The 13,137-nt window shown below is 40.6% G+C and overlaps 1 non-coding gene across 1 annotated transcript; it reads left to right on the top strand.

Moving 5' to 3' along the window:
- The first annotated feature begins 12,755 nt into the window (after positions 1-12,755).
- On the top strand, positions 12,756-12,863 carry LOC148579684 (small nucleolar RNA R71). The gene has a single exon (XR_015896752.1). It is a non-coding gene; the product is annotated as a small nucleolar RNA R71 (small nucleolar RNA).
- Positions 12,864-13,137: the final 274 nt, after the last annotated feature.

Below are 13,137 nucleotides of genomic sequence, written 5' to 3'. Positions count from 1 at the left end.
GACCATTATTACAAAATAATGGGTCTAAGATCAGTGATCCCGGAAGTTAGATTCGATCTGAAAGAAGACGAATATCCAGAGATCCAGGAGCAAATTCGAATCAGAAACTGGGAGATCCTAGCTAATCCTGAAACGAAAGTGGGAAGGAATATGGTCTAGGAGTTCTATGCTAATATGTGGCAAACAGACAAGCAAAGACTATCTGGATCTGCTCTCTATGACTATCGGACCTTGGTCAGAGGAAAGATTGTTCATACCCACCCTGACAAGATCAGGGAGATCTTAAAGCTACCTCAGCTGAAAGATGATCCAGACTCTTTCAATAGGAGAATGTTGAGAACAGACAAGGGCCTGGATAAGATTCTAGAGGATATATGTATCCCTGGAGCCAGGTGGACCACCAGCACGAAGGGTGTCCCAAATCAACTCAAAAGAGAAGATCTCAAACCAGTCGCCAGAGGATGGCTGGACTTCATTGGGCATTCTCTGCTGCCCACTAGCAACTGTTCTGAAGTCACTATTAGAAGAGCAGTGATGATCCATTGCATCATGATGGGAAAATAAGTGGAAGTTCATCAACTGATTTCAACTGAATTTTACAAAATTGCAAACAAAAATTCCAAAGATGCCAGGTTGGCTTATCCAAGCTTGATTTCTATACTCTGCAAGGACGCTGGAGTAAGGATGGGAATAACTGAGTATATCTCAGTTGAGCGACCAATCAACAAAGCATCAATGGAAAAACAACAAGCACAGGATGACCCCATCAAGAAGAGAACACAGGAATTTCTCCCAGAAATCCCTCAATCTGAATACTGGGAGTATCTTGAAACATCTATTACCAAGATGCAAGAAGCTATGGAACAAATAAAGAAAGAACAGAAGGAACAAAGTAGCATTCTTTGCTATTTGCTTAAAGAACAGGAGGAGCAAGGGCGTGATTTAAGGGAATTGAAGCGCCAGAAATTATCTCTTGAAGGACCAAGCACCCCGCAGATTAGAGGAACATCCACTTCCCAGAACAAAGGTTGTTAAATTCCAATCTTAGCCTTAACTCTGTGATAACTGTTTTTATTTTAGTTTTACCTTAGGAGTCATATAGTAGTAATTAGTATCTATATTTTTTATTTTATCTCCAATTAAGCTATAATTTAATTTTATCATCATCATTAAACATGAATAAAATAGAAGAATTTCTTTAGAATAAGAGGAAATATTTTTCGAGTTTTTAATAAGATAAATTCTAATTATTTACATGTGGTGGCAATGCTTTCTGTCTTCTGAATGAATGTTTGAACAGTGCATATGTCTTTTGAATTTGATGTTTAAGACTGTTAAATATGTTGGCTCTTGAAAGAATGATAAACATGAGACATGTTATTAATAATCTAAAAAATCATAAAAATGATTCTTGAAGCAAGAAAAAGCAGTGAATACAAAAGCTTGCAGAAAAAAAAAACAAAAAAAAAAAGAGAAAGAAAAAGAAAAAAGCAAGCAGAAAAAGCCAAAGCTCTTAAAACCAAAAGGCAAGAGCAAAAAGCCAATAGCCCTTAAAACCAAAAGGCAAGGGTAATAAAAAGGACCCCAAGGCTTTGAGCATCAGTGGATAGGAGGGCCTAAAGGAATAAAATCCTGGCCTAAGCGGCTAAACCAAGCTGTCCCTAACCATGTGCTTCTGGCGTGAAGGTGTCAAGTGAAAACTTGAGACTGAGCGGTTAAAGTCAAGGTCCAAAGCAAAAAGAAGAGTGTGCTTAAGAACCCTGGACACCTCTAATTGGGGACTTTAGCAAAGCTGAGTCACAATCTGAAAAGGTTCACCCAATTATGTATCTGTGGCATTTATGTATCCGGTGGTAATACTGGAAAACAAAGTGCTTAGGGCCACGGCCAAGACTCATAAAGTAGCTGTGTTCAAGAATCAACATACTGAACTAGGAGAATCAATATCACTATCTGAATTCTGAGTTCCTATAGATGCCAATCACTCTGAGCTTCAACGGATAAAGTGAGATGCCAAAACTATTCAGAAGCAAAAAGCTACTAGTCCCGCTCATCTAATTAGAATCTGAGCTTCACTTAAAAACTCTGAGATATTATTGCTTCTTAAATTATTTGTATTCTATTTTATTTATCTAGTTGCTTGAGGACAAGCAACAGTTTAAGTTTGGTGTTGTGATGAGCGGATATTTTATATGCTTTTTGGGGTTAATTTCATATAGTTTCTAGTGTGTTTTAGTTAGTTTTTAGTTTATTTTTAGTAGTTTCTAGGAAAAATTCATATTTCTGGACTTTACTATGAGTTTGTGTGTTTTTTTGTAATTTCAGGTATTTTCTGGCTGAAATTGAGGGAGCTGAGCAGAAATCTGATTCAGGCTGAAAAAGGACTGCTGATGTTGTTGGATTCTGACCTCCCTACACTCGGAATGAATTTTCTGGAGCTACAGGACTCCAAATGGCGCGCTTCCAATTGCGTTGAAAAGTAGACATCCAGGGCTTTCCAGCAATATATAATAGTCCATACTTTGCTCAAGGATAGATGACGTAAACTGGCGTTCAACGCCAGTTCCATGTTGCAGTCTGGCGTCCAGCGCCAGAAACAAGTTACAAGTTGGAGTTCAACGCCAGAAAAGGATCCAAAGCTGGCGTTAAACGCCCAAAACAGCCCTATGCACGTGATTAGCTTAAGTCTCAGCCCCAGCACACACCAAGTGGGCCCCAGAAGTGGATTTCTACACTATCTATCTTAGTTTACTCATTTTCTGTAAACCTAGTTTACTAGTCTAGTATTTAAACAACTTTTAGAGACTTGTCTTGTATCTCATGACATTTTAGATATGAACTTTGTACCTTTTGACGGCATGAGTCTCTAAACTCCATTGTTGGGGGTGAGGAACTCTGCTGTGTCTCGATGAATTAATGCAAGTATTTCTGTTTTCCATTCAAACATGTGTGTTCCTATCTAAGATATCCATTCGCACTTCAATATGAATGTGATGAACGTGACAATCATCATCATTACTCCAAGAGATACTCATTCAATCGAAGGTAGAACGGAGGTGGTTGTCAGTCACGTGTTCATAGTTTGGGAATAGTGATGAATGTCACGGATTATCCCATCCATCATATTGAAGTGCGAATGAACATCTTAGATAGAAACAAGCGTGTTTGAATAGAAAACAGAAATAATTGCATTAATTCATCGGGACACAGCAGAGCTCCTCATCCCCAACAATGAAGTTTAGAGACTCATGCCGTCAAAGAGTACAAAGTTTAGATCTAAAATGTCATGAGATACAAAATAAATCTCTAAAAGTTGTTTAAATACTAAACTAGTAACCTAGGTTTACAGAAAATGAGTAAACTATGATAGATAGTGCAGAAATCCACTTTCGGGGCCCACTTGGTGTGTGTTGGGGCTGAGACTTAAGCTTTACACGTGCCTAGGCTGTTTCTGTAGTTAAACGCCAGGTTGTAACCTGTTTTGGGCGTTTAACTCCAACTTGTAACCTGTTTCTGGCGTTTAACGCCAGAATAGGGCAGAGAGCTGGCGTTGAACGCCAGTTTGCGTCATCTAAACTCAGGCAAAGTATGGACTATTATATATTTCTGGAAAGCCCTGGATGTCTACTTTTCAACGCAATTGAAAGCGCGCCATTTGGATCCTTGTAGCTCCAGAAAATTCATTTCGAGTGCAGGGAGGTCAGAATCCAATAGCATCTGCAGTCCTTTTTCAGCCTCTGAATCAGATTTTGCTCAGGTCCCTCAATTTCAGCCAGAAAATACCTGAAATCATAGAAAAACACACAAACTCATAGTAAAGTCTAGAAATGTGAATTTTGCATAAAAAATAGTGAAAACATAGTAAAAACTAACTAAATCATACTAAAAACTATGTAAAAACAATGCCAAAAAGCGTATAAATTATCCGCTCATCATGGAGCGTCCAACTTAAGGACGTTAAAGCAAAGTCCTGGGTGGGAGACAACCCATCATGGTATGATCGTTCCTTTCTTTCTTCTTAATTTTCTCTTTCAATAACTCTTCTCAGTATTAGTGCCTATAGTTTACATCTTCATTTGCATATTATAAAAAAAAAGGGAGGGTGGGGGGCAGGCGAGTAAGAAAGAGAAATAAATTGAACAGAAAGTCACGCGGGAGCGTGGCTGGAGGCGTGCCTTAGGCACAAATTGCTCCACGCGACCGCGTCACTGACACGTCTGCGTCATTTAGGAAAAATGCCTCCCACGCGTCCGCATCACCCATGCGGACGCGTGGCCTGAAAATCGACGTAAGAAAGGGTGTATGGCCGAAAGTTGTGCTGGAGTGGTGCTGGACTGGTGCTAGGCGCACAAGCCTTACCACGCGAACGCGTGTCCTACGCATTCGCGTCGTATTCCAATATTGGCCACCCACGCGATCGCGTCCACCACGCGACCGCGTCACCTTGGAATTTGGCAACAATGAGTTTCGAACAGAGAGTTGTGCGAGTGCGAAGCTGCCCTCGCGCCAGTAGCACCGAATGAGTCACGCGTCCACGTGACCGACGCAACCGCGTCGATTCATATAAGCGCCATCTGCGCGAACGCGTACCCCACGCGTCCGCGTCGCTTGCACCGCACAACTTATCCTAATCTGCCAAAATATCTTATCTTTCTCTTCCCCAAATCCTACTTTTTCTTTTCCCTCCTTCTTTCTTTCTTTCCTTTTCTTCCTTCTTCCTTCTTTCTCACTTTCTACTTTCTCTCTCTCTCACCACCATTATCAAGGTTTTTCTTTTCTTCTTCCTTCCTTACTTTTCTATTCTTTTTCTTATTTTTATGTTTTCTTCTCATTTTCTTTTTCTTTTTACTTGTATTATCCATGTTTTTTTTTTCTTTCTTTTTCTTTTAATTGGTATTGGAAATTTATTAGGGTCATTATTATTCCTTATGATTTGCTCGTGGATTGTTAAGGACTTGTTTGGCAATTATATATTAATTTTTAAGGGTTTCTTGCATGTTCAATTCAATACTTTCAATAGCTTATTCACCATGCATGCTATGTGTTTGTGAAAACGCCCGTATGGTATTGTGCACTATTTTTAGATTTCTTTTATTCTACTACTCTAAATGCTTGCTTTTCACAAAAACCCTTCTTTTATTTTATTATTTAAAAAATATAATTATTATTACAAAAAGGTTATTAGTTTTAAAGGCTTGGTAATCTAACTTGAACATTGAATGCTTGATCTATGCTACTCATGCCTTTGCCTGCATGCCAATAAACACCTTGCATTTAATTGTCATCATATGCACTTGCTATATCTCCGTTGATGAGTTTTCACATGTAGTCATGACCATGTGTTAATATCATTCATCTTTTAAATGTGCATTGATTACCACCTTTCCCGCCCTCTTCCTTGCTCTAACCCTTGACATTTTAACATACTTTCTCTTTTCTTTCTTTTAGGATGGCCACCAAGAAAGACAAGGAGAAAGCTACTCCCAAATCAACAGCAAGAAGAGGAACTAAAAGAGCATTAGTGGCTGAGCCATCTTCAACTGCAGTTAAGCTCTCAACAAAAAGAATTAAGAGGATTATCAAGGTTGATGAAAAAAAGAAAGCCTTCCCAGCTAAGGACACTGCGCGATTTCCCAATTGCTACTGTGAGTAGATGTTCCCAATCCTGGCAGAAAGGAGTTACAACAACGAATACCTTTTATCCTCCCGACACGTATTACTGAATTTGTTGAGCCGCAAATTGAACGAAGACAATGGGGTTTTCTACAGAGACAGCCACGGCAGGTTAATCTTTCCTGGGTAGTTGAGTTCTACTCCAATTTCCCCCTACTCCAGAAGGACTAGACGCATTTCAAGAGGCCGCACTCAAGCGCCAGATGTACCAATTTGACTAGGACGCTGTTCTCAAAGTTATCGCACTACCTGGCAGCAGATGGATCTACGGATACCATCGTTCCCGACCTAATGGAATATCGGCTTCCACACTTACCTTGGAGGCTCGCGTATGGGCACAGATTATGTCCCATTACGTCTTTCCGAGCACCCATGAGTCCTCTTTCACTGTAGACATGGCCGTTCTACTATGGTGCATCCTTACAGACCAGCCTCTGAACCTACCAAGACACATCCGGAATGCCATGAGACACGTACAAATTGCGGGCAACTTACCTTTTCCCGCCTTGGTTTCAGATCTCGTCTCAGCAGCTGGAGTCTCCTACAGAGCTGGAGACACCAAAGCCATGCTCCCACTGGATGATCAGTACGTCCCTAATGGGAAATATATCAGACCTCCAGCAGCCACTACACGCCAGCCTACTGAACCGGCTGAAGACATTCCACCTTCAACACCACAGGCACCTATAACAAACCAACTGCTCCATCAGATACTTAAAAGGTTGGATTGGTAGGAACACAAAGCAAAGCTAAGAGAGCGCCGTAACAAGCGCCGATTCACATACCTCAAGGAGCTACTTAAAGGAAAATACAGAGACTCAGACACCCCGGACTCCACTTCGTTTACCATCACAGGGAGACATGACGGTCCCGACTGTGGAGATACTGCTACCAACCCACCTTTTTTCCTGACAGATGGCACCGAGGACGGTGCAAAGCCTTAAGTGTGGGGAGGTCGGTTAGTACCTGACTTTCGGAGGTAATTTCTCTTCCCTAACACCAATAAAATAGGACATTTAGTTAGTTTTTCTTTTGTAGAATAGGATAAATTGCATAGTAATAGGTTAGTTGCATGCATGTTCTACTTGATTGAAAAGATAATAAGTTTCTTCTAAGACCCTATTTTTAGAACAAAATTTCACTAATTTTAATCAACACTTTTATGTTAAATTTGCTTGAAGTTGTATTTGGAACATGATTTTTGAGCTAAAGAACACACAACCTGTGAGACTTTGAGCCTAAATACATGGTTACATTATTTAATCATAAATATTTTATTCTTGTGTATTTACTTCTCTATGATTGTAATCTATATTTTGTTTCATCCTATATGTCCAATGTTTAATATATTTATATGCTTGCATATGATTGAGGCCATTATTTGTTCAGCTCACTTATCCAAATTAAGCCTACCCCTTAAGTTACCTTTGTTAGCCACTTTGAGCCTTTAAATCCCATTTGTTCTTTATTTTACCACATCACTAGCTGGTGCACGAAATTGTGATCTCCAGGCTCGAACTATTCCTGGCATGTGAGCAACTTGGTACGCGTAATCGTGATTACACATTCATAATTTGTCACAACTTCGATACAACTAACCAGCAAGTGCACTGGGTCGTCCAAGTAATACCTTACGTGAGTAAGGGTCGAATCCCACGGAGATTGTTGGTATGAAGCAAGCTATGGTCACCTTGTAAATCTCAGTCAGGCAGATATAAAGTGATAAAGATGTTTTCGAATATTATATAATAAAATAGGGATAGAGATACTTATGTAAATCATTGGTAGGAATTTCAGATAAGCAAATGGAGATGCTTTTCGTTCCTCTGAACCTCTGCTTTCCTACTATCTTCATCCAATCAGTCTCATTCCTTTCCATGGCTGGCTTTATGTGATACATCACCACTGTCAATGGCTACTTTCGGTCATCTCACGGGAAAATGAGCCAATGCCCTGTCACGGCACGGCTAATCGTCTGGAGGCATCACCCTTGTCAATGGCTTCATCTTATCCTCTCAGTGAATAATATGCTCACGCACCCTGTCACGGCACGGCTATTCATCTGTCGGTTCTCGATCATGCTGGAATAGGATTTACTATCCTTTTGCGTCTGTCACTAACGCCCTGCAATCGCGAGTTAGGAGCTCGTCACAGTCATCCAATCATTGAATCCTACTCGGAATACCACAGACAAGGTTTAGACTTTCCGGATTCTCTTGAATGCCGCCATCATTCTAGCTTACGCCACGAAGATTCTGGTTAGGAGATCTAAGAGATATTCATTCTAGCTTATTTCATGTAGAACGAAAGTGTTTGTCAGGCACGTGTTCATAGGGGAGAATGGTGATGAGCGTCACACATAATCATCACCTTCCTCACGTTCTTGGGTGCGAATGGATATCTTAGAAGCGAAATAAGATGAATTGAATAGAAAACAGAAGTACTTTGCATTAATCTTTGAGGAACAGCAGAGCTCCACACCTTAATCTATGGAGTGTAGAAACTCTACCGTTGAAAATACATAAGTGAAGGTCCAGGCATGGCCGAGATGGCCAGCCCCCTAAACGAGATCACAGGATCAAAATACAATCCAGGATGCCTAATACAATAGTAAGAGGTCCTATTTATAATAAACTAGCTACTAGGGTTTACATGAGTAAGTATTTGATGTATAAATCCACTTCCGGGGCCCACTTGGTGTGTGTTTGGGCTGAGCTTAAGTGTTGCACGTGCAGAGGCCATTTGTGGAGTTGAACGCCAGTTTTTGTGCCAGTTTGGGCGTTCAACTCTGGTTTTGGATCCTTTTCTGGCGCTGGACGCCAGATTTGGGTAGAAAGCTGGCGTTGAACGCCAGTTTACGTCGTCAATTCTTGGCCAAAGTATGGACTATTATATATTGCTGGAAAGCCCTGGATGTCTACTTTCCAACGCAATTAGAAGCGCGCCATTTCGAGTTCTGTAGCTCCAGAAAATCCACTTTGAGTGCAGGGAGGTCAGAATCCAACAGCATCAGCAGTCCTTTTTCAACCTCTGAATCTGATTTCTGCTCAAGTCCCTCAATTTCAGCCAGAAAATACCTGAAATCACAGAAAAACACACAAACTCATAGTAAAGTCCAGAAATGTGAATTTAACACAAAATCTATTAAAAACATCCCTAAAAGTAACTAGATCCTACTAAAAACATACTAAAAACAATGTCAAAAAGCGTATAAATTATCCGCTCATCACAACACCAAACTTAAATTGTTGCTTGTCCCCAAGCAACTGAAAATCAAAATAGGATAAAAAGAATAGAATATACTATAAATTCCAAACTATCAATGAAACAGAGCTTCAATCATATGAGCGGAACTTATAGCTTTTTGCCTCTTGAATAGTTTTGGCATCTCACTTTATCCATTGAGGTTCAGAATGATTGGCATCTATAGAAACTTCAGATTTCGAATAGTGTTATTGACTCTCTTAGTTCAGTATGATGATTCTTGAACACAGCTTCTTTATGAGTCTTGGCCGTGGCCCTAAGCATTTTGTTTTCCAGTATTACCACCGGATACATAAATGCCACAGACGCATAATTGGGTGAACCTTTTCAGATTGTGACTCAGCTTTGCTAAAGTCCCCAATTAGAGGTGTCCAGGGTTCTTAAGCACACTCTTTTTTTTTTTTTTTGCTTTGGACCTTGACTTTAACCGCTCAGTCTCAAGTTTTCACTTGACACCTACACGCCACAAGCACATGGTTAGGGACAGCTTGGTTTAGCCGCTTAGACCAGGATTTTATTCCTTTAGGCCCTCCTATCCACTGATGCTCAAAGCCTTGGGATCCTTTTTAATTGCCCTTGCCTTTTGGTTTTAAGGGTTATTGGCTTTTTGCTCTTGCCTCTTGGTTTTAAGAGCTTTGACTTTTTCTGCTTGCTTTTTCTTTTTCTTTCTATTTTTTTTCGCCTATTTTTTTTTTCTGCAAGCTTTGTTCTTTGCTGCTTTTTCTTGCTTCAAGAATCATTTTTATGATTTTTCAGATTATCAAATAACATGTCTCCTAGTCATCATTCTTTCAAGAGCCAACATATTTAACATTCTTAAACAACAACTTCAAAAGACATATGCACTGTTCAAGCATACATTCAGAAAACAAGAAGCATTGTCACCACATCAATATAATTAAACTAAGTTCAAGGATAAATTCGAAACTCATGTACTTCTTGTTCTTTTGAATTAAAACATTTTTCATTTAAGAGAGGTGATGGATTCATAGGACATTTATAACTTTAAGACAAAGTTACTAACTACTAATGATCATGTAATGAAGACACAAACATAGATAAGCACATAACATAGAAAACAAAAAGCAGAAGAATTAAGAACAAGGAATGAATCCACCTTAGTGATGGTGGCATTTCCTTCTTGAGGAATCAATGATGTCCTTGAGCTCTTCTATGTCTCTTCCTTGCCTTTGTTGCTCCTCCTTCAGTGCTTTTAGATCTTCTCTGATTTCATGAAGGATGATGGATTGCTCTTGATGTTCCACCCTTAGTTGCTTCCAATAATTGTGTGGAAGAAAATGTATCCCTTGAGGTATCTCAGGAATCTCTTGATTTGCAGTCAAATGTTCTACCACTGAGCTATAGACCCTTGATGGAAGCTTTTGTCTTCCCTTTCCTCTTTCTAGAGGTTTCTCTGGCCTTAGGTGCCATCAATGGTTATGAAAAAAACAAAAAAACTATGCTTTTACCACACCAAACTTAGAATGTTGCTCGCCCTCGAGCAAAAGAAGAAAGAATAGAAGAATAAGAAGAAGATATGGAGGAGATGGATGGGAGTGTGTATTCGGCCATATGGGTGGGATTGGGTGGGAGAGAGATGTTGAATTTTTGAAGGTAGTGGGTGTATGGATGTGAGTGGTAAATGGAAAAAAAAGAAGGGATGATCATGAATGGAAAGAGAGATGATGAGGTAGGTGGGGATCCTGTGGGGTCCACAGATCCTGAGGTGTCAAGGCATTTACATCCCTGCACCAATTTAGGCATGTAAAATGCCCTTGCACACAACTCTGGGCGTTCAGCGCCAGGTTGGTGCCCATTTTGGGCGTTCAACGCCCCTTTGCTGCCATTTCTGGCGTTGAACGCCAGAACCATGCTTGTTCTAGGCGTTCAGCGCCAGGATGCTCCCATTCTGGGCGTTCAGCGCCAGACAGATGCTCCTTCAGGGTGTGATTTTTCTTCTGCTGTTATTGATTCCGTTTTCAATTTTTATATTTATTTTATGACTCCTCATGATCATGAACCTATAAAGACACATAACTAAGAAAAATATAGTTAGATAAATAAACATTGGGTTGCCTCCCAACAAGCGCTTCTTTAATGTCAATAGCTTGACAGTGGGCTCTCATGGAGCCTTACAGATGTGCAGAGCTTTGTTGAGACTCTCCAACACCAAACTTAGAGTTTGGATATGGGAGTTCAACACCAAACTTAGAGTTTGGTTGTGGTCTCCCAACACCAAACTTAGAGTTTGACTGTGGGGGCTCTGGTTGACTCTGCTTGGAGAGAAGCTTTTTCTGCTTCCTCTCCATGGTTGCAGAGGGAGATCCTTGAGTTTTAAACACAAGGGAGTTCTCATTCCATTGAAGGAATATTTCACCTCTGTCAACATCAATCACAGCTCTTGCTGTGGCCAGGAAAGGTCTTCCTAGGATGATGGATTCATCCTCTTCCTTTCCAGTATCCAGGACTATGAAATCAGCAGGGATGTAAAGGCCTTCAACCTTTACTAACACGTCCTCTACTTGTCCATAAGCCTGTTTTCTTGAGCTGTCTGCCATCTCTAATGAGATTTTAGCAGCTTACACCCCATAGATTCCCAGTTTCTCTATTACAAAGAGGGGCATGAGGTTTATTCCTGAACCAAGGTCACACAGAGCCTTAAAGATCATGGTGCCTATGGTACAGGGTATTATGAACTTTCCAGGATCCTGTCTCTTCTGAGGCAATGTCAGTTGATCCAGATCACTTAGTTCATTGATGAACAAGGGAGGTTCAACTTCCCAAGTATCAATGCCAAATAATTTGGCATTTAGCTTCATGATTGCACCAAGAAACTTGGCAGTTTGCTCTTCAGTAACATCCTCATTCTCTTCAGAAGAGGAATACTCATCAGAGCTTATGAAGGGCATAAGGAGGTTCAATGGGATCTCTATGGTCTCTAGATGGGCCCCAGAGTCCTTTGGTTCCTCAGAGGGAAGCTCCTTATTGACCACTGGACGTCCCAGGAGGTCTTCCTCCTTGGGATTCACGTCCTCTCATCTCCTCACAGGTTCGGCCATGGCGCTTATGTCAATGGCCTTGCACTCTCCTTTTGGATTCTCTTCTGTATTGCTTGGGAGAGTACTAGGAGGGATTTCAGTGATCCTTTTACTCAGCTGGCCCACTTGTGCTTCCAGATTTCTAATGGAAGACCTTGTTTCATTCATGAAACTTACAGTGGCTTTAGATAGATCAGAGACTAGATTTGCTAAATTAGAAGCATTTTGTTCAGAGTTCTCTGTCTGTTGCTGAGTTGATGATGGAAAAGGCTTGCTGTTGTTAAACCTGTTTCTTCCACCATTGTTAAAGTCTTGTTGAGGCTTTTGATCCTTCCATGAGAAATTTGGATGATTTCTCCATGATGAGTTATAGGTGTTTCCATAAGGTTCACCTAAGTAGTTCACCTCTGCTATTGCAAGGTTCTCAGGATCATAAGCTTCTTCTTCAGGAGAAGCCTCTTGAGTACTGTTGGATGCAGCTTGCATTCCATTTAGACTCTGAGAAATCATATTGACTTGCTGAGTCAATATTTTATTCTGAGCCAATATGGCATTCAGAGTATCAACTTCAAGAACTCCCTTCTTCATAGGCGTCCCATTACTCACAGGATTCCTTTCAGAAGTGTACATGAACTGATTATTAGCAACCATGTCAATGAGTTCTTGAGCTTCTGCAGGCGTTTTCTTTAGGTGAATGGATCCACCTGCAGAAGTGTCCAGTGACATCTTTGATAGCTCAGATAAACCATCATAGAATATATCCAGGATGGTCCATTCTGAAAGCATGTCAGAAGGACACTTTTTGGTCAACTGTTTGTATCTTTCCCAAGCTTCATAGAGGGATTCACCTTCTTTCTGCCTGAAGGTTTGAACATCAGCTCTAAGCTTGCTCAGCTTTTGAGGAGGAAAGTACTTGGCTAAGAAAGTCGTGACCAGCTTATCCCAAGAGTTCAGGCTGTCTTTGGGTTGAGAATCCAACCATAATCTAGCTCTGTCTCTTACAGCAAAAGGGAAAAGCATGAGCCTGTAGACTTCAGGATTTACTCCATTAGTCTTAACAGTATCACATATCTGCAAGAATTCAGTTAAGAACTGAAAGGGATCTTCAGATGGAAGTCCATGAAACTTGCAGTTTTGCTGCATCAGAGAAACTAATTGAGGT

Source organism: Arachis ipaensis, chromosome B10 (genome assembly GCF_059453495.1).
Source record: "Arachis ipaensis isolate K30076 ecotype BB chromosome B10, ASM5945349v1, whole genome shotgun sequence".
Classification (NCBI taxonomy): Eukaryota; Viridiplantae; Streptophyta; class Magnoliopsida; order Fabales; family Fabaceae; genus Arachis; species Arachis ipaensis.
The sequence above is the reverse complement of the archived record's forward strand: the minus strand, read 5'-3'. Positions and strand labels throughout refer to the sequence as shown.